This window comes from Capra hircus, chromosome 10, assembly GCF_001704415.2.
Source record: "Capra hircus breed San Clemente chromosome 10, ASM170441v1, whole genome shotgun sequence".
NCBI classification, from domain to species: Eukaryota; Metazoa; Chordata; class Mammalia; order Artiodactyla; family Bovidae; genus Capra; species Capra hircus.
The window spans coordinates 95,728,417-95,753,945 of record NC_030817.1 but is presented as its reverse complement, the minus strand read 5'-3'; the positions used below and the strand labels follow the sequence as shown (position 1 = coordinate 95,753,945).

At 51.9% G+C, this 25,529-nt stretch overlaps 1 protein-coding gene across 7 annotated transcripts in view; it reads right to left on the bottom strand.

The window, feature by feature from the left end:
• The window catches only part of HRH2 (histamine receptor H2), a 49,352-nt gene extending 25,370 nt beyond the window's left edge, over positions 1-23,982 (bottom strand). For 4 of the 7 annotated variants that reach the window (XR_001918611.1, XR_001918612.1, XR_001918613.1 and 1 more), the window contains exon 1: positions 23,787-23,981. The gene's annotated coding sequence lies outside the window, so the exon portion shown is untranslated. Of the gene's footprint in view, positions 1-23,786 lie in introns of all 7 variants that reach the window. The other 3 variants (XR_001918610.1, XM_018053707.1, XM_018053706.1) reach the window with 2 other exon arrangements.

The following is a 25,529-nucleotide window of genomic DNA, read 5'->3' as shown; positions in this document are numbered from 1 at the left end:
GAGAACCCCTATTTCTGATCAAAATTTCCTCTGAGTTTCCTTAATAGCCAGGTTTAGTTATTTTGAACTGATGTTTTAGTTAACATTTGAAGACTTTCAAATCTGAATAAACCGGCCTCTCATATAATTAAAAATTAATTCCTCTTTCGCCCCCTCCCTCCTTCCTTCTGTCACCTCCCTCTCCCTGCTCTTTTCAGCAAATATTTCTTTCAGAACTGACCACGTGCCCAGTGTTGTCTGAGGTGCTGGGGCCACGGCCACAACCACCACAAAGAAAGCGCTGGTTCCCTTCTTCATGGAGTTCCTGGAGTTTCAAAGAACAGCCACTTCGGTTGCGTTTCTATTTTACAGCCCGAGTCCCAGATGTTTCCAGTGACCTTTGTGAAGGCAGGAGCTTTCGTGTGGAGCTTTGGGGGTAGAACGATGGCCCTCGAGGGTCATGGCCCTTGGGGTCACAACCCCAAGATCACTGTCTTCACGATCACCATCGTTGTTACCATCACAGCTAATATAAAAAACACTTTCTTGAACCTTCCTTTCAAACTTTAAAAGCGATGACATTGCTTATTGCAGGAAACCAAGGGCGCTGAGGTATACAGAAGGGGCCAACTGTTTGGATCATTGCATACCCAAGCCCTCACACTGGGAAGGTGACCTTTGCGGACCGTTTGGTGTTACGGGGACCATCCATTCTTTCTCCGAGGCTCTGCCCACACCAGACACATGTAGGACACTGTTCTGATACTTCCTTTCCTCATTTCTTTCAAAATCTCTCCTGTATAGTGGACACCCTTCCCGATCACTTAGATCTGACGCCTTCTGCTGGGAACCTAGGCTGTGGTAGTAAACCACCACCATCATGAGAAGAGCCATGAGCAAGGAGGCCTGCGTTAGCAGGCTTGCAAGTGGCAAACGATGGGAGACGATCTGAGTGTCCATCAGCAGGGGGATGGTTCAACCCAAGATGGAGCATCTGCACTACAGCAGAGTCCTGGGCAAGGCGATTTCACGCATATTGAATAAAAGATCTCGGCCTTACAATGACTGCTCACAAGGGGAATCTGTTGCTATTTAACAGTTGAGGAGAGCGAGGCTCAGAAAGGCCCAGGGGAGTCACATCCCTAGTAAGTGGCTGGAGAGTCTGGACTCAGACTCAGCTCACGTCCCTCCAGCTGCCTTCAGGCCCACTCTCGCACAGACTTCAACTTGTCCTTCTAAGTGGATCTCAGCAGATAGTCCTGTAGTGGCCTCCCTCACTCTGCCATTCAGGCACCCCGACTTTGGCCCAAATGCACCCAGTCTCTTCCCTCCTGATCTGGCCTTTGCTGTGTTCTGCACTTGGAGTCCTGTTCTTCCTTATCTTCAGTCAATGATGCCCTTTTCAAGGCCTAGCTCAAGCACAGGTCCCCACACCCTCCTCCACCATCTGAAAGCATGGTGCTGTTTTGAAACCTTTCAAAAGCCAACATGGTATAAAGTGAAGAAGACGTTATCTCAGGACCCATCTTGCTAACGGACGCACAAAATAAATCAAGATAAAGCACAGATGCTCAGATACAGTTCACAGCTTGATGCTGAGATGCTGAATGTAGCTCCCAGGGAAGGAGCTTTAGAGGGGGGGGGGCGGGGTGCATGCATGCAGGCTGGCTCTATAATAGCTCACCGCCAAACAAACCTGAACACTATTTTTGCTTTTCATCTTTTTTTTTTTTTTCGTAAAAGCAAAAATCCTCCTTAGATTTCTTTCGGTACAACAGGTACTAATGTAGGTCTTTCGTGAAAGAGAAGTGAGGTAAAGCAAACTTTCGAAAAGCAGAGGGATCCCTGTACCTCTGTCTCCCTGAAGCCTGCAGGCGGGGGCACCCTCTCCTGTACTTTGTACTGAGTTATAGTGGCTCAGACCGTAAAGAATCTGCCTGCAATGCAGGAGACCCGGTTTGATCCCTGGGTCGGGAAGATCTCTTGGAGAAGGGACTGGCACCCCACTCCAGGATTCTTGCCTGGAGAATTCCACAGACAGCGCATGGAGGGCTAGAGTCCATGGGCTTGCAAAGAGTCGGACTCAGCTGAGCAACTAACACTTTTACTTCGTACTGTTGGCGCCTGGCTTTGTTAATACGGCTCAGTGTCTGTCTGCAAGCAGGGCCTGGATCTAGACCACCTGTCTCCAGCTTCCATCCACCTATCTGTCTGTCCTTCCATCCATCCATCCAGCCAGCCAGCCAGCCAGCCAGCCAGCAAGCATTTCTTGTTGTCTAAGGGAGAGGCCCAGGGTACACAGAGTGAGTGTGAAAATGATATGGAATTTTCACTAAAACCGGCTTCAGCCACTTCCTGTCCCGGTCTTGCAGGCTGACCACAGACATTGCAGTTGTGTGTGTCACCCCGCTTCCTCTGATGTCGTCTCAGTTTTCACCCTAAGAGCCTCTAAGAAAAGCACTTTCTGAAGAATTCGCTCATGGGTTGCTATGCCCCTTACTGCCCCCGGGGAGGTTTCTGACCTTCATCCACAGTCGTCACCTGGCATATTCAGCCATAACAAAAAGCAGTGGCCTGCTCAGAGTCTGATTCATCCCATCAAGCACCTCTGGGAGGCCATGGTGGCCAAGCAGCCTTCAAGAGCAGCCACAGCTGAGTGTGTTAGAGGCACTCAGTGAGCTCACATATGTGTATTAAACCCACTGTGCTGGGCTCTGCACGGGGAAGTCTGCTTGGATCACCTCCGATGACCGGCCTCGGCCACCTCTAAGTACAGATTTGACGTGACTTTCAAGGTTCTGTGTGACCTGGTTTTGTCTTTTCTCTTTAGCTTTAGCTCCTGCCTGCCTGGTGTCCTTTAGTTGGACAACACTTGGAGAAATAGCGCTGGTGGCATCTGATTCCTCCTGGTTTTAAAAGTCCTAGGCCCATTATGACTCTGTGCCTTTGCACATGCTATTCCCACCGCCTGGAATGCCCTTCCTCCCTTCCACGCCTGGGGAACTCGCACTCTTCCCTGAAGACCTGGCTGTCTCTGTCACCTCCTCCAGGAAGTCTTTCAGAGTCTTCCAGCAGCACTTGCTTCATCTTCTCTCACTTCTGCTTCCCACTTACACCTACCTCTGGTAGAGGCTTGTGATTTCTGTGGTGCACAGGAGAGAGAGGTTCTTTAACTTTCCACTGGGTAGAAATCTGAGTTTCCAGGGCCCTTGGAAAATTCTCCTCTGGATGTGGTCCTTGGTGATTCCTCATCAAAGTGTATCTCCTCATCACAGTGTGTCTCCTCACCAAAGTGTGTGTGTGGAATGCGCTGTGGTGGGTGGAATCTGGAACACCATGACCCTGCTCAATCCTCTCCTGTGACTGCAAAGAAAACGGGGGCTTGAAGTGTTGAAGGTCACCCCCTCAGCAGAGGTACAGCCCAAAGGCCCACCAGGTCTGCCTAAGGCCCCAACTCCCCTCTCACTGCTGCCCACCCACAAAATCCTGCAAGAGATGCCACCGACAGTCTATGCTATTTGCCAACAGAGGAGAGAAGCCATTTAGAAGATTAACTAGTCTGGGGGTTGGGATCTTCTCCCATCAAATTTTATCAAACTGAGCCCAACACTTTTCTTTCCCTTTTCACTGAGAGGTGAAACGAGGCTCCGCTTTTGCAGTTTAAGTACCTAAACCCCCAGGCAAAGCCACTGGGAGAGTAACTAGCAATTTAGGGGAATCAGTTAAAGCTCCTCTGGGTTTCTCACTCAACCTGGAAGATGAATCCAATTCTCCAAGCAATCATTTACAATAGGAAAAGAAAATGATATTCAGCAGGCAACCATTGTGTGCTAGGGGGGCATACAATGGCTTCTGGGGGAACCAGTGGGCAAGTCTGCGGAGTAGGTCATTTGACCCTTATTGTGCAAAAATTGACACGCCTACCAGTGCAAGGACATCCCGGGTCTGAAAGACAAGGACTTCGACATTGGATGAATCTGGATTTTAATCTCAGAACTGTCATTTAAGAGCTTGGTGACCCTGGGCATATGACTGCAACCTCTCTGAGCCTTAGTTTTCTCTTTTGTAAAACAGGGGCTATATGTCCTTCCTCACTTGGTGGTCGTGAAAATGCAGAGAGCAAAGGTGTGTAAAACACTCTGTGCCTGGCATATGGCAGGTTACATTAAGTATAACAATAGTAGAAGAATAATTTTTCATAATAACAGAAATGTTACCTTTTATTATTGTTAAAAGCCCCATAGCCAGGAAACGGCATTCACACGTGCGCTATATGTGTAGGGAGTGGATCCGAGGGCAGACACTGTGCTGGGTGCCTGGGGACAGCGGTGAGCACGGAAGACAAAGCTCGGAGCTTCTGTGACAGCGTGGTGGGGGTGGGGCGGCAAACATGAAGTAACTCACAGCAGAGCTGCTGATTCAGCTGCAGTATGTTGACAGTCCTATAAAGGGGGAGTGTACGGAGCCACCGGCTTCTCTGATAGCTCAGCTGGTAAAAAAATCCGCCTGCAGTGCAGGAGACCCCGGTTCGATTCCTGGGTTGGGAAGATCTGCTGGAGAAGGGACAGGCTACCCAGTCCAGTATTCTTGGGCTTCCCTGGTAGCTTAGACACCTGCAATGCGGGAGACCTGGGTTCGATTCCTGGGTTGGGAAGATCTGCTGGAGAAGGGACAGGCTACCCAGTCCAGTATTCTTGGGCTTCCCTGGTAGCTTAGACACCTGCAATGCGGGAGACATTGGTTCAGTCCCTGGGTTGGGAAGATCCCCCTGGAGGAGGGCATGGCAACCCACTCCAGTATTCTTGCCTGGAGAATCCCCATGGACAAAGGAGCCTGGTGGCTCCAGCCCGTGGGGTCGCAAAGAGTTGGACATGACTGAGTGACTAGCCACAGGAGCCACAGTGATATACAGTGGGGGGACCCGTCCTGGTCTGGAGGGTATGTGATCTGAGGTCTGAACAGAAAGGAAAAGGGTCACTCGGTGAAAACAGGGGACGGGCGGGCTCCAAATAGAGGACAGCTGCTCCAAACTCTGGGAGGCAGAGAGTTGGGGATGTCCGCAGACCCACAGGAACCCTTGGGGGTGGGGGGTGAGTGGAGGCTGACGCAACCGGAAGGCCAGAGGTGGCTTTACGCCCAGCAGTCCTGCGGGGACTTCAGGGGGCGATGGGGGGTGTGTGGCTGCAGGGTGGCAGGGGGCCTCCCTTGGCCCTGCTAGCTACTCCCAGCTATTACTGCTGGTAATGAGATGCAGGGTCCCTGGGTCCCTGGCAGTCAGTTCCTCGTCTTTATGAGCCATAATGTCCCAGAACATCGCCCCGTCACTTCATCGTCCGAATGTTCTGGGTACTGGGTGCTGCGGGCATCAGAGGGTGGCCCCAGGGTCAGCTCCCCCAGGAGCGCTGCCCGCTCTGGAGTCCCAGAGGGGCGTGAGAAGTGGAAGCTATGTCAGCAGGGTGACTCATTCTTGAAGGAGGGAAGAAGGGCCTTCCAAGCCCCGCTGCGGCTGCAGGCAAAGGTGCTGAGCAGCGCGACTGGTGGCCATGTGGCAGGGGCCACGCCACTTCAGAAAGGCTGGCGGTGCTCTGGGACTCCATAACTGGGAGCCCGGGATGTGAGGCAGGGCCCAGGGGCGCACCCAAAGGGTGAGGCGGGTCCAGCCCCCAGCAGTTCAGACACTGCCTAGCAATGGGGGCGAGGGCCAGGGAGGGTGTGGGGAGCAGCAAGGGGCTATGGGAACTGGGAGGATGCTGTGGTGATGCTGTGGGTGGTGGCAGGTGACAGCTGTATGTGCAGAAGGCAACATCTTATGGGGCCTGGAAAATCCCATGAATGCTAAAAAAACAAACTGACCCAGCAGTTGCATTTTGAGGAATTCATCATATGACCTGGAAATGTTGTTCAAGTCCCTGTGACAGCATGCAATGCAATCATCAAAAGGACAATTGCACCAGCTTCTCATATTTCTTAGATTCCACATATACGTGATATCACAGAGTATTTGTTTGTCTGTGTCTGATTTATTTCACGTCAGCATAATATCCTCCAAGTTCATCCATGTTGCTATAAATGGCAATATTTCCTTCTTCGTTATGTTTAAACACTATTCCATGGTATATATGTACCACAGCTTCCTTCTCCATTCATCTGTTGATGGACACTTAGCTTGCTTCCATACCTTGGCGACTGTAAATAATGCTGCTACAAACATTGGGGTGCATGTTTCTTTTCAAATTAGTGGGTTTTTTTTTCCAGATATATATTCAACAGTGAAATTGCTAGGTCATATGGTAGCTCTAATTTTAGGTTTTTGAGAAACTTCCTTGCTGTTTTCCAAAAAAGAAGCAGACTCACAGATACAGAGAACAAACCAGTGGTTACTAGTAGGGAGAAGGATGGGAGGGAGGGACAATATAAAGGGGGTGGACTAAGAAGTACAAACTACTATGGAGAAATAAGCTGCAAGGATATATTGTAAATGTTGTGATTCACTGTATTGTATGCCTGTAACTTACACAATACCATGTATCAACTGTACTTCAATAAAAAAATTAAATAGAGGGCTGTCGCAGGCTTTGGGGCTGATGTGGAATGTTTTCTGCATGTGTGGGGCGTGACGTACTAAAGGGGGGACGCGTGTGTGTTTCCGTGCTCTTGCGCTGACACGCAGCTGGCCCAGGAAGGGCATGTGTGAAAGGGACTGAGTACTTCCGTGGAGGTTGATGAGGGCTGAGCCAAGGGTGCGGGAAAGACTTCCTTCACCATATGTCCCTTGGGACCTTGGGAATCTTTTTACCTATAGCCAATGCAATGGTTTTTTCCAGGAGTTATGTACAGATGTGAGAGTTGGACCATGAAGAAGGCTGAGCACCGAAGAACTGATGATTTCAAATTGTGGTGCTGAAGAAGAGTCTTGAGAATCCCTTGGACAGCAAGAAGATCAAACCAGCCAATCTTAAAGGAAATCAAGCTGGGATATTCATGGGTATTCATGCTGAAGCTGCAGCTCAAATACTTTGGCCACCTGATGCAAAGAGCCAACTCACTGGACAAGACCCTGATGCTGGGACGGATCAAGGGAAGGACGAGAAGTGGGTGACAGAGGATGAGATGGTTGGATGGCATCGCTGACTCAATGGACATGAGTTTGAGCAAACTCTGGGAGATGGTGAAGGACAGGGAAGCCTGGCATGCTGCAGTCCACGGTGTTGCAAAGAGCTGGACACAACTGAGCGACTGAACAATGACAACCGTGGGTAGACACCATCTATGGCCAAAGTAACAGCCGGGCCACAGGGCGTGACCAGCAGAGAAGGGCAGAGGGAGGGCACCCAGGTGGAAGGAACAACAGCAAAGGAAAGGCAGCCGTGTGCTCAGGTGCTGCTTAAGAGCCGGACCTGGTACGTCGGGGCTCCAGGCCAGGGCTGGCACTCAGCCTACTCAGTCAAGAGTAGAAGAATCGATGCTTCTGAGCTGTGGTGCTGGAGAAGACTCTTGAGAGCCCCTTGGACTGCAAGGAGATCCAACTAGTCCATCCTAAAGGAAATCACTCCTGAATATTCATTGGAAGGACTGAAGCTGAACTCCAATACTTTGGCCACCTGATGCAATGACTGACTCATTAGAAAAGACCCTGATGATGGGAAAGATCGAAGGCGGGAGGAGAAGGGGACAACAGAGGATGAGATGGTTGGATGGCATCACCACTCTATGGACATGAGTTTGACTAAGCTCTGGGAGTTGGTGATGGACAGGGAAGCCTGGTGTGCTGCATCCCATGGGGTCACAACGAGTCAGACACGACTGAGTGACTGAACTGAGTGACTACTCAGTCAAGAGCCTCTGCTCCAAGCTCACCCTGAGGGACCCCTCTTCCCGCAGTCACTGCATAGGACCGGTCAGGCCCGGCCCCTCCAATTGCTTCTCCTGCCATCTGCATAGAGATGACAATGGCTGCCAAGCCCTAGCCCTGCATGATCTGGCCTCTGCCAAACTTTTCAGCCCGTTCTCAGGGTGGAGAGGGAAATGTAGCTGTGGGGGGTGTGCTGAGGAGTTTGCATTTAGTTCTAAGGGCAGCAGGCCAGCCCTGGAGTTTCCATCAACAGGTCCGAGATTGCCTAGGGACCTGGTGGCATGTGGGACACCACCCTCTTGATCCCAGTCAGCTGTCAATCAATGAGGCACTTCTGACCGATGAACATACATCCGATGCTTGCTTCACAACACGCCTAGGGCTATCTGCTTTCTGAACATCCTCTCACTCACACTTTACCACAACATCTTGTGGCAAGAGGTCTTTCCTCATTTTAAAAATGCAGAAACCCAGGTTCAGGAAAGTGAAGTTGCCCAAAGTCTCTATATCACCAAGTCGAAAGTCAGAATTTGAACCCCCGTCTGTCTGACTCCATAATCCTGGTTCTCAGTTGCTGTTATTTCAGCTTTCCTACAGAGAAAGAAACTACGCCCTTCAGGCTTTCCAAAGACATGGTGGGAGTTCCCTGGGCATCCGCAGCTGAAGATGCTTCCTCTTTTGCTGTCTTTGATCTTCGTGGTTGTAGATCTCTAACTCCTTCCCCACAATGGGCTTGATGTTTGGTAAAAGCCTCTTATGGCAGTATACAATTTCTGGTTGTTCATTAGAGAGACAGGCCTTGGGCTCCTGGTGGTCTGAGTTTTTCTTCCACTCTCTCATGTCTTCTGAGCTGACAGGGATCTGAAGCTGGGATTGTTTTCACTTCTGCTCTTAAGTCCAAGTTGTCCCAAACACTGCAGCCTACTTGATGGGGGAGAGTGTCCCCCTCTGCACAGGCTGAGAGGTGAATGGACCCAAATATCGTCTGGAATTTGGGGCAGGTTCTGTAACTGCTGCTGTTGGCACAACCAAAAGAAGAGCCCCACCCTTGCGTGTCTGCTGCTGCTGCTGCTAAGTCGCTTCAGTCGTATCCGACTCTGTGCGACCCCATAGATGGCAGCCCACCAGGCTCTGCCGTCCCTGGGATTCTCCAGGCAAGAACACTGGAGTGGGTTGCTATTTCCTTCTCCAATGCAAGAAAGTGAAAAGTGAAAGTGAAGTCACTGAGTCGTGTCCAACTCTCAGCGACCCCATGGACTGCAGCCCACCAGGCTCCTCTGTCCATGGGATTTTCCAGGCAAGAGTACTGGAGCGGGGTGCCATTGCCTTCTCCGCCATGTGTGTCTACCAGCCCAGAAAGGCAGGGTGCAGCAAAGTGGACGTTTTCCTGTGATGACTGACATCACTCAGGCATCACAGTGCCGGGAAGGTGACCTGGGCTGGAAGCCAGGACACTGACCTCTTCCATGTGCTGAGCACCCACAGGTAGCTTAGTAGCTCTAGGCTGCTCTGTGGTGCTCAGTCGTGTTCAGTTCTTTGCAGCTCCCTGGACTGTGGACTGCAGCCCGCCAGGCTCCTCTGTCCATGGGATTCTCCAGGCAAGAGCTCTGGAGTGGGTTGCCATCTCCTGCTCCCAGGGGTCTCCCCAGCCCAGGGAGTGAACCCGCATCTCCAGCGTCTCCTGCCTTGGCAGGCAGATTCTTTACCGCTGCATCACCTGGGAAGCCCCAGATATCTCTGTAAGGCAGAGTTCCATTTGACAGATTGTGAAACTCAGGTTCAGACATTAAGTCACTTGTCCAAAGGTGCACAGCTGGTAAAGAGGCAGGCAGGGCTTTGAACCAGATCTAACTCCACTGTCTCTGAGTGTCCACAGCCAACCACCATGCCGCCCTCCGCCAACTAAGACCTGCATATAATTCAGTTCATTTGCTGACTATTTGTGTGACCAGTTTTTGCTGAGGTGTTTTCTTTTCAGTGAGAGACCCCAGGCCATCTGCCTGGCCTTGCCAACGGTTGATGTGGGCAGCTGAAGCCGCATCGGGTGACAACAAATTCCCTTGGTCATTGCTGTTTGGGAGCATCTCTATTTCTCCCTTTCTTTCCATGTAGGTGAAGGGCACATAAGATCAAAGTGCACGGTTCAATGGCACTCAGCCCACCCATGATGTTGTATAACTACCAGCTCTACTTGGTTTTCAAACATGGTCATCACCCTGAAGGAAGCCGACACCCGTTAAGCAATCGCTACCTGACTCTGGTTCCCGGCAACCACCGACATGCTTTCGGGCTCCATAGAGTTTGCCTGTTTTGGACACTGGGGAAGGAGGATCTCTGAGTCTCTTTTCTAGCCTCTGTTTCCCCTTCATCCACCTCGGGGCTCAGGCTACATATTCAAGCATCATCTTGGACCACTGTCTTTCCTTCATCCCCAACATTCAACCCATCAGCAAAGTTGATGGCTTTTCCCTCTGAAACACGTGCCTCCTGGATGAGGCGACTTCCTGTGGTTGCTGCCATCCCGCCCTAGTCCAGGCCAGCACCATCTCTCGTGTGGACTTTCGCGACACTTGTCACCAGGCATCTCTGCTGCTCCCTTCGGTCTCCAGCACTGCCCTCCTGCTCCTGTCTCATCCGCACTGTGCCTCACACACGCTCCTTGGCTCACAAGACAGCCCCCCCGGGATCCGTGCCCCATCTCTCTGACCTCCTTCCTCAGCCTCAGGACTCACTGTGTACCCGGCACTCTGACCTTGCCCCAGAGCCTTGGACATGCACAGTCTCCTCCTCGGGGCTCTGCCTTGATCTGCTGCTGATGTGGACACTGGCATCTTGGCTCAAATATCAGTTCTGTGGAGGACATCCTTCTTGACCCCTGGAGCAGCTCCTTGGACCTCACCGTATCTCCTCCATTTGGTTCTCCACAGACAGAGCCAATTTTTTTTAGGCACTTTTTTCTTCTTTTCCCTCTTTGTTCACTATATCTCTCTCCTAAATAGAACATAGGCAGCATGAAGGCCAGGATCAATTTTTTGTTCCCTAACCAGGCACTTAATGGGGCTTCGATTAATATTTATTGGGTTGAGTGACGCATACTGAAAACAACCATCATTGCAAGATAATACCCCGTTTATGGGGTTGCTTTGAAAGTGTATGCAATGCTCTAAGAACTGATGTTTACATACTTTATCCCATTTAATCTCTCTGCAACAGCCTTCCTACAAGGACACCATTATTTATCTCCACTTTATAGATGAGGAACTTGAGGTTTATGGTGCTTTGTAACCTGACCAAAGCCCATGACCAGACTTGAGGTAACAAGTGTGGGGAAGATCTGGGTGGGGGCACTAAGACGGGCATTGGCTGGGGCCAAATGAAAATTCTACCTTGATTCTTCTGGGGGAGATTATACCCTGGATTGCCAGTTTTTGCAGGGGGAATCCAAATCTCTGCCACCCAGGACAAAACTCCGTGAGGTGCAGAGGCTGGGTGGAGAGGGCACTGGGCAAGGAATTTGGAACCTGAGTTTGAGTCCCTGGTGTGACTCTGACTTGCTCTGTTACCTCCCACAGGTTTTATACTGCCAGTTTCCTCAGCAGAAAAGAGGGAAGATGGGCTTAGAATATCTTAAAAGTTTCTTGTAGCAATTAGATGTGTGCGCGTGTCTGCAGGGGGTGGGAGAGAAAGAATCACAAACTCCCAGACTAGTTAAAATAAGAGGGTTCTGGGTAGAAACAATACTCAGTGGTCATCTGGTGCTCAGGAACCCCTTCAATAGCATCCCAGAGAGGCGATCATCCCCGATGGCCTTGCATACCTCCAGTGATGGCGGCTTACTAGCTTATAAATTATTTGCCAATCGTGGCCATTTAAAAAACCTTATAGAATCCTATCTACTCTTTCATTTGGAAGCATACCCCTATATTGCATACCGAATGCATTGCAATATTCCTAGAACACATTCCATCGAAAACAGGATTTATATTTAGCTGTTTAGTATAAGGAGCTGCCACCGACTAGCTGTCATAAATTGTCAACTAAACAAATATTATTTGTAATTTGGTGGGGGTTTTGCATTTTAGATCTGGTATTTATGTGTGTGTGTGTGTGTGTGTGTGTGTGTGTTTGCACACAATTTGGTAGGCTCCTGAACGGCTATGAAGCCCCAGAGGACAAATCTAAGCCCCTTTTTCGGGACAGCCTCACAGAACTCCCGAGTCGTTGCTTCTCGGTGATACGAAAGTCCTCAGGCCCTCCAGCTGAGCACCTCACGGCCCTTGTCACTGCCAGTATTGCCCTCGCCAGAATCGCCACCACCACCATCATATCGCCATGACGGGCACCGCCGTCAGTGGTGACAGTAGAGCTGGGCACCAGAACCACCCCCAGTCCGCATGGTCATTCCTCTCTGTTCTTCCCCGCAGCCCCTCACTTCAGCGAGGCGTTGCCCTCCCAGCAGGGCGTGTAGCTTGCTCTTACGAGGCGAAAGTCCTGCAGCTCACTGGGTCACCTTAAAGATATCCACAGCAAACAGCGAAGGCTTGCCAGGAACATGCACACACTGGTTATCTGAGGAAATCCTCTCTGCCCTCCCCCACTTTCCACACCCTCCAGCCCTGCAGGAGAACTCCCTGTGGGATTGCCAGGGCAGTCACTATTACTACACTTTGCAGAGATGGCTCGGACATGCCGAGTGCCTGGGCTGAGGTCACACAGCTGGCCAGAGGAGGGAAGAGCCCTCTCGGTTTCCAGTTGCAAACCGCATACCCTGTCTGAAGCCTCCTGTGTTTCCAAACCTCATGTATTCATGGACCAACTCCATGATTTTGCCAAACCCAGAAAATATACCAGTTCTATTTTGTACTTGACATTTTTCTTTAAAGTGATGGAATGAATTGCAAAAAGAATTTTGTCTTATTATTACAATAACCACCAGGATCACTTTCCCTCAAATAAGCTACCCTGAAAACAAAGGCAGTGGAGACAGAGCTGATGTTATTAAATTCCACGTAGCTGCTGCTGCCTGAAAAGCCAGCCTAACCCTCTCCTACTTAGAAAGGCTGTGCTGCAAAGGTGTTAGAGACACGTTAGCACCGAACTGATGACTTTCTTTGCATAAAGAAGAAAGTCTGAAGGAGAACTAAAGAGCCAATTTATTCACCGTGTGACGGGATGGTTGTCGGTATCTGAGACAACTGGCCATCCAGGTCCACCCCAGGACACTCAGGGCCACCTGCCACACTGGAGTATTTCGCTCAACCCAGGAAGCTAACACTATGTAGTGGAGAGGAACTAGGAACCTGTCGGAGGCTCAATTTTCCCATCTGTAAGTGAGCATGAAACCACAGCATGTGATGCCAGCAAGATGAAATGTGAAGGCAACGGGATGCTGGAGACATGCTGGCCCCTTGGTAAATGTCTCTCCCCGCCCCTGGCCATTCTCTGGTCTTCTTGCCCACCCTCTTGCAAGAGAAGGCACCCAGGTAAGCACGTCTTCGTCTGGAAGGTCTGAGCTCCTGGGCAGCCCTGCAGAGTCTTCACGGCTGGCTGGGACTGTGTGCAGGTCAGAGGGCTTCTCCTCCCAATCTGCCTCTCACCTTTCCCCAGCTCAGCCCTGCTGAAAATAAGGTCTTTCCCAGCAGCTGCCGCAGGTTCGAATCCCAGCTCTGCTGCTTGCCAGGGAGGCACTGTTAGCCAGGCAGCTCTGCCTTGAGCCTCAGTTTCCCTTTCTTCAAAATGGGGATACTAGTCCCAAACACACAAGGGTGTCGAGTGGCTGGTGGGGGGTTAAGAGCAAGGCGCCTCCAGGACCGGTGACCTGGGCCACGTTCTGGCCCCACCGCTTCTTTATGCGGCCATAGGGAGCAGGGACTTGGATTCTCCCACCTCAGATTCCTCACCTGGCACAATGGAAATAACAGGAATCTTCCCGTTATCTGACTGTTGTGAGGAGTAGCTGGGCAAACGTGTGTGAAGCTCCAGAGACCACTAAGTGCTGAGCTCAAGTGAGTGCTCTACAGATGCACAAACACTCCGGGGACCAGAGCCCACTGGCCTCCGGGTCCCCTCACCCCCCAAGGCCCCTCCCACACCCCCTCCCTCAGCTACACGCGCCCAGCCCCCAGCCCTGGGGGACCGAATCACTGCTGCCTGGCTTCTACTCCGGATGCAGGCTTTCTGAAGATGCTCACTCAACACAATTCCAAATACACACAAAACTGTAGGCTTAACTGTATTATTTGTGACAGGTGATGCTGCAAATGACTTTTATATGTTCAAAACTGGAAGAACAGTGGCGTAAATTATGTCCTAATAGAATTACTAGAGCTGCTGCTATCACATTTTGGAAACTGTGAAATAAGGGAAAACGCTTATATTTAAGCAGTAAAACAGCAGGATTCAGATTGTATACAGAGGATGGCTGTAACTGTGAACTCCCTGTTAACCAGCCGGGGAGAAACACAACAAATAAAGTTTATGTCTAGAGGGGCAGGCTGGATGGTAATAGCGGCTTTCTTTGGATGGTGATACAATGATTTGTTACTGTTTTCTTCTGTATCTCCTTCAAAATCTTCTACACTTGAGAATCAATCGTACTGGGACTAAAAAGCAACAAGAAGATGCAGAAGTGTGTCTAATATATTCTCCTTATATCAAAGGTGAGAATACACCATAGATATGTAAACATGTGTTTATATATGGTGCGTCCCAGGCGGCGATAGCGGTAAAGAACCCACCGGCCAGTGCAAGAGATGGAAGAGACATGGGTTCAACCCCTGGGTGGGGAAGATCCCCTGGAGGAGGGCATGACAACCCACTCCAGTATTCCTGCCTGGAGAATTCCATGGACAGAAGAGCCTGGCAGGCTACAGTCCATAGCGTTGCAAAGAGTCAGACACGACTGAGGTGACTTAGTACGCATGCATGTGTTTATATATGAAGTGTGTATGTTTTTGCATGAAGAAAATCTGAAAAGATACGTTGCAACAAAGTAAAACTGACCCCCTCTTTTGGGCAAGGTAGATGGGGGCCTTTGTATATTATATCATGCACCTTTGTATGGGTCTCCCTGGTGTCTCAGGTGGTAAAGAATCTGCCTGCAATGCAGGAGACCTGGGTTCAATCCCTGGGTTGGGAAGATCCCCTGGGGAGAGCATGGCAAGCCACTCCAGTATTCTTCCCTGGAGAATCCCTGTGGACAGAGGAGCCTGGCGAGCTGCAGTCTGTGGGGTTGCAAAGAGCTGCGCATGACTGAGTGACTAAGCATGCACACACCTTTGTATATTGTACTTCTGAGCCATATCAGTGTTTTATTTAATGAAAAAGTGAGAAGAAAAAGTCTTAGCTATCTAATGCTGCTGCTGCTAAATCACTTCCAGTCGTGTCTGACTCTGTGCAACCCCATAGACGGCAGCCCACTAGGCTCCCCCGTCCCTGGGATTCCCCAGGCAAGAACACTGGAGTGGGTTGCCATTTCCTTCTCCTAGCTATCTAATAAACCTTTAGAAAAAGGCAGTATGTCCCCAGATAGGGGCAGGGTACTGCTTAAACAAAGGAATCTGTACTGGGAATGACTCGGGGGTGAATCAAGTCAGCGGGGGTCTTACTGGACCAAGTCCACCAGCATGTGCTGTGACTGACAGGCCCTGTGGATTGCAGGGCTTTCCAAAAAGCCAAATCAGATCCCAGACCCACCCTCTTTCCGCCAGCCCTACTTTTACCATAGAGCCTCCCCTGACAATGATGCTCCCGGGATGTGTCAGGAAATGCAGGGCAAGGGAAAGGCACTAGGGCAGAGAAAACTAGGAGGCTGGTCAGACCTCCTCGGTCCGAAGGCCTCCTGACCCAGGCAGGCTGTGTGTGAACAGTGCACATCCTCCGGGACTGTGACCCAGAGAGGGGACTGGGACTTGGGCCAGGGGGAGGGGCACCGTGGTCAGTAAGGGCCCAGTGCCACCGGATCACCACATTCTGTAGGAGAAATGGGAAATACGGTGTTTAAGTGAGTGAGTGAGTGAGCGTCGCTCAGTCGTGTCCGACTCTTTGTGACCCCATGGAGTACAGAGTCCATGCAATTGTCCAGGCCAGAATACTGGAGTGGGTAGCCTTTCCCTTCTCCAGGGGATCTTCCCAACCCAGGGATCAAATCCAGGTCTTCCCCATTGCAGGTGGATTCTTTTACTAGCTGAGCTACCAGGGAAGCCCTTAAGTGAGTACTTCCGGCTTTAAAATAAAACATCTAGGGGACTTCCCTGGTGGGTCAATGTTAAGACTCCGTGCTCCTAAGGCAAGGGTGTGTGCATGCTAAGTCACTTCAGCGTGCAACGCTTTGCAGCCCCATGGACTGTAGCGCACCAGGCTCCTCTGTCCGTGGGGATCTTCAGGCAAGAACACTGGAGTGGGTTGCCATGCCCTCCTCCAGGGGATCCTCCCCACCCTGGGGCTGAACCTGTGTCTCTTCCATCTCCTGCATTGGCAGACGGGTTCTTTACCACTAAACGCAGCTGCGCTGGGTTCAGTCCTTGGCCAGGGAACGAGACCCTGCAGGCCTAGAAGCAAAGATTGAAGATCCCAAGCACTGCAACCAAGATCTGGAGTGGCCAAATACATAAATAAACACTTAAAAAGAAAGGAAGGAAGGAAGGAAGATCTGAAAATATATGCAGTCTTTGAAAAAAATAAATAAAAGACCCAAACTTTTCAATGAAATCTCATTTTAAAATAACGGCTTAAAATAAAGATCTTACAGTTTTCTGCTCAAGTCTTCCACCAGCAGGCGTCTAGGACCTTGGCACATTCCTGGGGCTCTCGGAGAGCAAGGTCAGCCCCCAGGATCTGGCTGCTTTTCTAACCACCGTCCCGCCTTCCATACAGCTTTGCGAATTCTGCCCTAGACCAAATCCATTGGTCAGTTTTTCAGGGTTGGAGGTGGGGCCTCTGACATTTACCCACCTCTGCCCGGGGAATGTGGTACGGAGTCCAGAAGAGGGGTGACTGAGTCCAGCAATGGGCTTTCTCCGGGGTAGTGAGTGCTCTGCGTCTGGAAGGGACAGGCAGTGCGGCCATAGCCGGGTCTCCTGCAGCCTTCAGAGGCCAGAGTCTCTGCCCCTTCTGCCCTCCCCAGCCTCAGTTTCCCCTCCCCTCTTATCACACCCTGTGCTTCAACCACCCAGAAGGCTTCACCCTTCCTTTCACTCTCGACAGTCTCACACCTCTGTGCCTTTGCACAACCCAGTCCCTTGGTCTGGACACCTTCTGCCTCGGCCTCTGCGGTCGCGTCTCAGCCACCAGGAAAACGCCACCCTCACGGGCCAGCTCGCACAGCTCCCAAGCCTCCCCATCACAGCAGCCTGGGAGGCTGGCCTTGGCATTTCCCGTGTCGTTCATTATTTAGACTCCCCGATCTCCTTCAGGGGCTTCTGTCTACCAAACGGCTTCAGGCTCTGCCCCTTCCCTCCAGCGGCACTGCTCCAGCCTTCATCTCTGCTCATCTGGAAAGAACAAGGGCATCCAGGCGGGGTGCCTGGTCTCCCCTTCGCTCCCTAGCACCCTGGCCTCTGGGCTGTCCGGGGAAAGGGCACTTTTCAAAAGTGCAACCTGATGGCCTCTCTCCTCAGCCTCCGATCTCCTCCCGGCTCCTGCAGCCTCCAGGGCTAAGTCCACACTCTTCTGCTCGGCACTGCAGGCTTTCCATGATCAGGATCTCGGCAAATCGAAACCTCTGTTACCTCCTTCCACTGTCCCCGGAGCCTCAGGCAAAACCTAATTGCTCTGAAGGCCCCGAGCACACCTGGAGGCTTTGCAGCCGTGTCTCTACACACGTCTTTCTAAGCCTTTGCTACGCAGACACTCTGCCTGCCTGCCGCACTCCCGCTCGCCCCACCCAGCTCTGCGAGTCCTCCCGCTTCCCCACCAGGGCAGTGGGTGTTCCAGTCTCTGAGGTCTGCTCGCAACTTCAGGGCTGCTTTCGCCTGCTGTTGGCTACAAGCCTGCCTCCCCGCGACACCTGAGTCTTTGCGCAGGGGCGGCGCTCGTGTGTCTCGATGTCTTCGGGGCAGCACCCAGGACGAGGCACAAGCAGACCACCAGGAAGTGTTTGTTAAGTGACCGAGTGAGGGGGCCGGATGGCTCTAATGCTCAGAGAGGGTTTGGGGGTTAGAAGATTACTCTCCAGGGGAAAGTGCGTGACTCTAGAGCTGAAAGCGGCCAAGGCAGAGACCTGGGCAGAGCTGCTGACAATTCTTCCTGGCAGCCACGTGCTCCTGGAGACTGTCCCCACGGGGCTGGCGATAATCAGCCACGCTGCCTGCTACGATCCGTGACCAACTTGGCTCTAGCCACCTTTCTCTCGCTGCCATGGCGCCAGGCCGGCGCCTCCTGGCAGAGCTACCACAGGGAAGCTGGCATCAGTGAAGGGCAGAGTTAGAAAGGCCCTGTGAGGTCAGCCAGCTCATATACCTGTGTCTGTTTTCAGATGGGGCAGCCGGGACCCCGAGAGGGGCAGCCACTTGCCCAGGGTCACACAGGAGGCCCGCTCTTCTGGATTTTATGAGATACTAAAAAGGATACTCAAAAGAAACCTTCAGAGGGGATAGAAAAGGCCTGGGGCGGGGGGTGTCAGGGAAGGCCCTTGAGACCAAGAGAACAGGGAAGCTCTTTCTGAGGCTGACCCCAGACCTGTTATGCAAAGGCCGATGGGGTGGCAGCCGGGAGTAGGGGAAACCCCCTGCAAAGGACTTGCACAGTGACGGGCTTGCTGCTTTGAGGTCGGCTTGGCCATAGCAGAGTGAGGGCAGATGCACTCAAAGCTGGGTGCAAGGCCCTGTCGTGCGGGCCTGGTCCTGCGCTGTGGGGTTTGTCGTTCGGTAAGGGAAGTATGCAACCACCTTTTAAAGCCGATTTGAAAAGATAGCGCTGCAAGCAAGATACACAAATGGCCAAGAAGCACCAAAAGATGCTCAAAATCATTAGCCATCAGGGGATGCAAGTCAAACCCACAATGACATCACTTCGCACCCACCAGCATGGCTAGGGTCCAAAAGTCAGATCATAAGCACTGGCGAGGATGGGAAGAAACTGGAAACCTCAGACAGGGCTGGTGGGAAGGTAAGATGGTACCACTGCTTCGGAAAACATTCTGGTGCTTCTTCAAAGGATTACACCTAGTGTTATCGTACGACCTGATAATTCTGCTTCTAGGTGTATACCTCAAAGAAATGAAAATTTATGTCCTGACAAAACCTGTACACAACTCTTCAGAGCAGTGTTACTCATAAGAGACAAGAAGGTAGAAACGACCCAATTACCCATCAGCCATCAACTGACGAATGGATAAACAAAACTTGGTCTATCCATGCAATGGAATAGGATTTGGGCCGTGAAAAGCGGTGAAGTACACACGCTACAACAAAGATGGGCCTTGAGGACACTATGCTCATCGAAATACGCCAGACACAAAAGGCCATATGTTGCATGATTCCACTGACACACAGTCTCCAGAATCAGCACATCCACGGAGACAGGAAGTAGACCAGTGACTTGTGGGGGTGGGGGCAGGGATAGGGAGCCACAGCCAATGTGTCCAAAGCTTCTCTTTGGGGTGATGAAAGTGTTCCAGAATCAGATAGCAGTTATGGTTGTACAGCTCTGTGAATATTCTCGAAGCAACTGGCTTGTATTTTGAATTTTATGGCAGGTGAATTATATCTCTATAAAGCTTTCATGTTTTTTTTTTTTTTTTAAAAGAGACCACTCTGGCTGGTGGTGGAGGCAGAGTGGCAGCAGGGAGGCCAGCAGGGCCATCACGGGCTCCAAGGTGGCACTCGCTGAATGTCCGTGGACGCCTTGCACGGGCTAGCCCTGTTCAGGAAGGCCCTTCTCCATTCCAGGGTTTCTCAACTCAGCACTGCTGACGTTTTGGACAGGCAAATTCTCTGTTGTGGGGGCCGTCCTGTGCGTTGTGGGATGTTTGGCAGCATCCTTGCCCTCTACCCACTAGATGCCAGTACACCTCCTCACCCCCAGCTGTGATAATAAAACTATCTCCATATGTTGATAAATGTCTCCGGGCAGCCAAACTGTGCCCAGTTGAGAACCACTGTTCTAGCCTGTCTTGCTCACCTCGTGGGTTCTTGCTTATCCTTCCAGAACCATTTCAGATACCACCTTGTCTGGGAGCCTCCGTTCTTCCTCCTCTGAGGCCCCACAGTCCCTAAAACAATCCCGCACCCCGACCAGGAAAGCCTCGCGGACACAGTTTACGCACCGCTCTCCCCACGTCTGTGCAGGGATGGCGCCTTATGCACCTTCCTGGCACTTCAGAGGTCACTGCTGAGCCATTTCTTTTCTTTTAAAAAGGAACTTGATTTAATTTGGGGGGTCATGCCCCACAGCTTGCAGGATCTTCATTCTCCGAAGAGGGACTGACCCTGGGCCCCCACAGTGAGAGGCTGAGGCGTAACCACTGAACCGCCAGGGCATTTCTTGAGCCATTTCTTCCCCTGGAAAGTGCATAGGAGCCCCACCTCCCCCAGGGTTTCTGTGATAAGCACTAAAATGCCGCCGATGGCATCTGCTGACCCATTCTGACTGCAGCTAGGAGTGGAGACTCTGAATTTGGGGAGCCTGGGTTTGGGTCCCATGCGACTGGGGAAGTGGCAGAAGGAGCAGTGTCTTCTCTGAAAAACGGGGCTCTCACTAGCACCTGCCTCGCAGACTCACCATGAGCACACAGTAAAAATGTAACTGATGCCAGATGCTGGTGGTATTAAAAATTTAGTGTTCCTTCTTCCTTCTAAGGTGCCTGCCAGGCCTCAACACAGAGATGTCCCTATTGCCGACAGGCTTCCATACCCCAGCCGTGTCCCGGGTGCTGGCCAGGAAGAGGTGGGAGCGGGTGGAGTAGATGGTCCTTAAAAATCAGACAGTTCTAGGTCCACTAATTATTATAGTATATGTTCCCTGATTAAAATCTGGAAAGTTCATAAATTATAAAGGGGGAATAAATCTCCCACGGGCAAACACTGTTAATGCCGTTTGACTTATATCCTTCCAGTCTTTTTTCTAAGTACTTGCCACCAATTTGTGATGCCACATATACACATATGCATGTCCCCCTCCATGAAGAGCTGTCCATTTTCCATAGAGGACAGGCTGGTGGTTGCCCAGAGGAAGGGGGCTGAGGCGGGGAGCAGTGGGAGGATGGGATTAGCAGGTGTAAGCTGTTACATGTGGAATGGGTGAGCAAGGTCCCACTGCGGCAGCGCAGGGGACCGTATTCAGCAGCCTAGGATAAACCATAATGGAAAAGAACATTTGGAAAAAGAATGTCTCTCTCTCTAAATATATATATCAGTTCAGTTCAGTTCAGTTCAGTCACTCAATCGTGTCCGACTCTTTGTGACCCCATGAATCGCAGCACGCCAGGCCTCCCTGTCCATCACAAACTCCCAGAGTTCACTCAGACTCATGTCCATTGAGTCAGTGATGCCATCCAGCCATCTCATCCTCTGTCTTCCCCTTCTCCTCCTGCCCCCAATCCCTCCCAGCATCAGACTCTTTTCCAGTGAGTCAACTCTTTGCATGAGGTGGCCAGAGTACTGGAGTTTCAGCTTTAGCATCATTCCTTCCAAAGAAATCCCGGGGCTGATCTCCTTCAGAATGGACTGGTTGGATCTCCTTGCAGTCCAAGGGACTCTCAAGAGTCTTCTCCAACATATAACTGAATTACTTTGCTATATCAGCAGAAATTAATACTATGTTGTAAATCAACTATACTTTAAGTTCCAGTGTTTTTATACTGTGGTAAAATACAGATGACATAAAATTTAGCATAAAAAAAAAAGCCTGTCTGTTTTTATTAGCCCCTGACTGTTCCATCATTTCCCTACTTTTGAACATTTAGGTCTTCTCTGTTGATGAATCTCTTTCCAGCGGAGCCTTGGCTTATATTCCCATCATCTTGTTTGGATGTCCTCCTCTTCTCTTAGAACATTTTTGGCAAAGGAACCTCTCCAGCCTGCTGGAACACCCATTTTCCCAGAGCAGGGTGTCCATTTTCCCATCATCACAGACATTCTCCCTAAGCTGAGCTAAATGCTTGAGACTGGGACCCAATCCTGTTTCTGCTTCTCTGGGGCCCTCGCGGAGATGGACCGCAGCTGGATTTGTTTTCCCCTCAGACGTCTCAGCCTGGATGGTCAGTTCCATTAGTCATCATGAGAGGATGCAGAAGGAAGATTGCTCTTGCGACCTGGAGAGTCAGCCTAGGTTGCGGTGAACGGAAGTGAGGTGGCAGGAGAAGGAAAAGAAGCTGGCGGGATAGAGTGAGTCAGCCTGGTGTCTGCTTTCCGTGTGGAGTTGGGTCGTGAGCTTCCTTCCTTCCAGACTCCTGGAGAAATCACCTGGCAAAGTCACCCCCCACCACACACCACAGCCAGAGTTCAGACTCACTTTCTCCAGTGATTATGTAGCACCTCTTCCTAACACAGGTGTCACAAGAAACCAGGCAACAAGCACGCAACGAACCAGGTGCCAGGAACGCCATCCACCACCAGATTTGGGGGGCAGTTTGGTGCTCTGAGAAGCACTCTACAGTCAGGCAGGACTGGGGCCAACCCCAGGGCAGGCACTTCCCACCAGTGTGACCCTGTGAAAATCACAGACCCTGTGAGCCCTGGTTTTCTGTAAACTGGGATTTAATGGCACTGGCTCCCCTGATTATTGTAATAACTATAGCCAATACCATATATATCACGCGCTGAGTTACCAGGCCTGGCAGGTGCCAAAGAAATGTTCTTTTTTCATTCTATTCAATTCTTCTCATAACTCAGGGTCAGAGGTGTCAAAAAATATCATTTACTAATTACATTTCATAACCTCCAGCAACAGGAATCTCACAAACAGGGAGGAATTCATGACTTTCTATTGCAAAGAAGGAAACTGAGGCTCTGAGAGCTTCCCTCAGGAGTCTTTACTGGATATAAGCTGCACGTCTAAAATAACCACCAGGATGTTGTATCTGGGTTGGGGAGGGGGCTCCCAACACCCCCCTCCTCATTCCCTGGGCACTGCTTCATGCCCAGCTGGACCACTAACCAGCCCTGGCAAAGGAGACCAGGACGGACCTGGCACATACAAATGAGTTTCCAGGAGGCAACCGAAGCCAGGACTCTGGGCGCTGGACTTAGGATATGACAGCTGCCACTGGGGAATACCACGACCCGCAGGTACCTGCTGCCCCACCTTCTTATCCTTGAGTCTGGCCCTGTTCATGGGGGAGGAAACTGAGGCTCCCATGCTCAAGGTCAGCTGCACGCCTTAGGCGGCAGAACTGCGTTTCCAAGCCTCCAAGCCGAGGCCACCTGCCCGGCTCCATCCTAGAGGCTTGCTCTCCAGAAGCTCCTGGTTCCAGGTCCTTGCTCCCAGGCATCCAGGTGACAGTCCAGGGGGGCGAAGGCTCCCTAAGGAGCTGCGAGCCTCCTCCCGGCCCAGCCCCTGCCCTCTATCGGCTTTCCTTAAGCAGAAGGTCGTGCCTTGCGCCCACAGACAACGCTCTGAGAAAACGCCAGCGCCCAGACATAGGGACAAAGCATGGGCTGTTTCTGCGAAAGTGGGTTTTCCAAATCCATCCCCACGGGGGCAGCGGGGACTTCCGCGCGATCCCGCGCCCAGAGCACCACCGCAGACCCACCGGGGCTGTATCCCGGCTTGCCGCGTTCCCAGGGCGCCACCCCCGCGAGTCACAAAAGGAAACTGAGTCTCGCCGGCAAAGGGACTGGTCCAAGGTCAGGCGCAGCCCGCACGCGGACGGGCCGGGGCTCGAACCCGGGGTCAGGGTCCAGCCGACGACGGGGAACCGGGAGCAGCCGCCAGGGGCGCCCCTCCTCTCCACCAGGGCCTGCCCGGGGACCCCACCCCGCGCCCAGGCCCGGCGGGGGGACGGCGGCCGCGTTACCTGGAGCTGCTGCCGCCGAGGTGGCTCCGCTCGGGCTCGCCTCCGTCCTGCGCCCGCGCCGGCTGCGCTCCGGGCAGGGATGGAGCGGGCGGCGCTCCCGCCCGCCCGCGCCCTGCGCCTCGCACCCACTTCCTCGTCTCCGCCCCCAGCTCGCCGCTCCTGGCTCCCGCTCGCTCCTTCCCTTCCTTCCCTCTCCGAGGCCCCTTCTCTCCCTCTCTGTCGTCTCTTTCCCCCGCGGCGCGCGCGCACACTCGCGTCCTCTCCTCCTTGGCTCTCCTGCCTCTCCCACACTCTCCCACGCTGTCTTTTGCTTTCTTCTGGACCTGCTTTCCTTCTCGCTCTGCCTCTGACACTTTCCCTTTTGTCGTTTTTTTGGTCACTCTCCCCCCTCTTTCCCTCGCTTTCCCCCCTCCCTCCCGCCCGCTCCCCCCACTGCCTGGCCTGGGACCCAGCCTCCAGCTGTGCCTTCCCTGGCTAAGAGGAGGGGGACTCCTGACACAGCTGGAGGGCCTGCCCTGGGGAGGCTAGACCCATGGGATCAGGTGGCACCCGCTACCCTTGGGTGTCCAGCTCTCAGCCACCTGGAATCAAGCTAGAAGAGAGAGGAAGAATTAGTTTCAAGGGGAAAGTCTGGATAATTCTGCGATCTAGACTGGAAACAAAGAGGGCCTGAGGCTTAAGGGCATAGAGAAATCAGTTAAGGGGTTATTAATTAAAAAAAAAAATTCAGTGGAGTTTCAGAAATCCGCAGAGTGGACTTGTTTTAGTTGAAGGGAGAGATGGAGAGAGAGAAAAGGTAGGAAGGAGGGTCTTGGGGAAAAAGAGTCCTTGGAGTTGGGAAAATAACACCCGCCTTTCAGATGAAAACATAGAGGCCCAGTGGGAGAGAGCCTCTCTTACAGATCCAGGTATCACGGCTGCTATGCTAACCCAGCAGACCTTGGTGGAGCGGAGCCTGGGTGGGCAGGATGGTGAGGGTTGTGCCAGGCCTGGGTTGCTAACCCAGTGTAAGCGAGGCAGGCAGTCAGATGGGCTGCCCCATCTGATGCGTAGAGGGGAGTTTCTGCAGAAGCTTGACAACGCAGGGGGAAAGAAAGCTGGTTCCACTGCGTCTAATTTTCAGGTATGTGCTGCTGCTGACTGACACACCACCCCAAGTCATTCTGTCACTGTGGACCCCCCCACCCCCGCCCCAGGGCTATGTGTGTGCTGAGATGCAGAGACTAAGGTTATAGTTCCTGGAGCTCAGAGGTCACAGCTTCTGGGGGAGGCTGTTGTAGATGGTGTATCCAAGTCACCAGTGTCTTGGAAAGACAGCAAAAGCCACCAAGTTGGTCTCACAGACTTTACTCCTGATCACCAATTCACAAAGTAACGTGTGTGTGTGTGTGTGTTAACTCTCTTCAGTCATGTGTGACTCTTTCGCAACTCTGGACTGTAGCCCACCGGGCTCCTCCGTCCATGGGATTCTCCAGGCAAGAACACTGGAGCGGGTTGCCATGTTCTCCTCCGGGGGATCTTCCCGACCCAGGGGTTGAACCCACATCTCTTATGGTTCCTGCACAGGCAAGCGGGTTCTTTACCACTGGCACCTCCTGGGAAGCCTCACAAAGCAACCTAGGTTATCTCAAAAAAAGGTCTAAATTAGATCATGCCTCTCTACTTCCCTGAAGAAAACTCTTTCAGGGCTTTGTGTTGCAGTTAGAATAAAATCCAGGCTCCTTATCACCATCCCCATGATCT